This window comes from Peromyscus leucopus, chromosome 1, assembly GCF_004664715.2.
Source record: "Peromyscus leucopus breed LL Stock chromosome 1, UCI_PerLeu_2.1, whole genome shotgun sequence".
NCBI classification, from domain to species: Eukaryota; Metazoa; Chordata; class Mammalia; order Rodentia; family Cricetidae; genus Peromyscus; species Peromyscus leucopus.
In genome coordinates this window covers 96688411-96690712 of record NC_051063.1, presented here as the reverse complement: position 1 = coordinate 96690712, position 2302 = coordinate 96688411, and the positions used below count along the sequence as shown (strand labels likewise).

General features: G+C 36.9%; 1 pseudogene; it reads left to right on the top strand.

The window, feature by feature from the left end:
- LOC114688026 overlaps positions 1-515 on the top strand; it is a 3081-nt pseudogene extending 2566 nt beyond the window's left edge.
- Positions 516-2302: the final 1787 nt, after the last annotated feature.

The following is a 2302-nucleotide window of genomic DNA, read 5'->3' as shown; positions in this document are numbered from 1 at the left end:
TTCTTTTCTTTTCTCTTCTGTGGACCAAACAGAATCAATCACTTTTTCTGTGATTTTACTCCTTTAGTTGAACTCTCCTGTTCTGATGACAGTGTCTCTATTGTTCTTGCCACTATTTCTGTTGGCACTGTCATTGTGTTCACAGTGCTTGTCATAGCTGTCTCCTATACCTACATCTCATCACCATCGTGAAGATGCGCTCCACTGAGGGTCGCCAGAAAGCCTTCTCCACTTGCACCTCCCACCTCACTGCAGTCACTCTCTTCTATGGGACTGTCACATTCATTTATGTGATGCCCAAGTCCAGCTACTCCACTGACCAGAACAAGGTGTTGTCTGTGTTCTACATGGTGGTGATCCCCATGTTGAACCCCCTTATCTACAGCCTCAGGAATAATGAGATTAAGGGTGCTCTGAAGAGACAATTTGGCAGGAAAATATTTCTTAGAAACATTTGTTACATTGTAGGACTTGATATTGCAATGATGCCTTATGGATATAGCAATAAAAGTTGAGTGTCTGTGGTTGAAAAATGTGTGTTGGTATACTATTAGTAAATAAGGACATTGCAATAAATATCATAATTCAATTTTCAGATTACAGAAGAAATAAAAGGGTCATAGTAAATTACTTTTAATAACTTTAAAAAAATCAAATAAAGTTTTTATTTAACAGAAAAAGTGATTCATATAAAACATAAAATTCTGCAATATTTTGAAGTTAATTTGGTGGTATTGTGTTCTCCAAAATATTGTGCATCTAATAAACTTATCTGGGGTCAGAGACAGAACAGTCACTAGATACAAAGGCTAGAAAATGGTGGCACTCATACCTTTAATCCTAACATTCCAGAGACAGAAATCCCTCTGGATCTCTGTGAGTTCAAGGCACATTGGAAACAGCCAGGCATGGTGACTCACTCCTTTAATCCCAGAAAGCAAGCCTTTAATCCCAGGGAGTGATGGTAGAAGCAGAAAGGTATGTAAGGCATGAGAACCAGAAACTAGAAGCATTTGGCTGGTTAAGCACTTGGCTAGTTTAAGCATTCAGGCTTTTGAGCAGCAATTCAGCTGAGACCCATTCTGGATGAGGATCAGAGGCCTCCAGTCTGAGGAAGCAAGACCAGCTGAGGATCCGGCGAGTGAGGTAGCTGTGGCTTGTTGTCTCTCTGATCTACCAGCATTGACCTCAATAATGGGTTTGATTTTATTAATAAGAACTTTTAAGATTCATGCTACAGTTATTATCATATTTTTAAGTATTTGATAGTCAACTTTGTTACAGACTACATATTACCTGTCCCAAGGTCTTATGTGTTGATGAAATATATCTTCTCTGGTGCTGTTGAGAAGGGCTAGAATCAAAGAGGTTGAGCTTTGTGGGCAATCCTTAGGTTACTAGAGGCATGACATAAAGGAGATTTGACACTCACAATGTTTTTTTTGTCTCTTATTGACTATAAAATGGAGAGTTTTGTTCTACTATGTGTTCTTTTGGTGATGTATATCTACAGATACATGTCAATGGAGTCAATTCATAAAGGACCAAGAACTCAAAAACTTCATGTTAACAATAAGCCTTTCTCTTCAATGCCAATTGATTAGCTCCACTACTTGTTATGACAATAGAAAGCTTACTAATGCCTATCACAAGACTTCATAATGTGGCTGGTTCAACACCAGATTATCATGAGATAAACCTAATAACTATGGTTATCTCTGCACCTTTCAAAAGAAATAATAGGGGGCAACTAAATTGGTGGAAATGTTTTCATAAAAATGTTGCCTCTGAGATATTCATATATTCCATATATATATATAATATATATATATATAATATATATATATGAATATATATCCATAAAATTCTGATGTGTGGTTTCTGCCTGTGGTACTGTGAGGTCCACAGAAAAGAACGGGAAATCCTTCTCTGGTTAACCTGAATAACTGTCAATTTCAAATGTTAAATTCCTACTTCGGGTTGACTCATATTCTTAAGCTTGCAAGGAATAAGGAAATCAAAAAGAGAAAAACAAAACAGGAACAACAACAGAAATAGTTTCCTACAAAAGAACCGAGTTTACAAGTCCAACAGTGAGACAAAAGACATCATGGTCAAGACCTCATCCTCATGTTCAAATGGGAGCAGATATGGCCACATCTTCTTTGAAACACTTTGACTACCTTTAGGAGAAATGCAATCAATTTTCTCATATGGTCCACATTTACTCTTCTTTCCCCCTCCACTTTAGTGTTTCAGAAACAGATTCAATTTTCTTGCTTATAAAACAAAAGGCATTGAT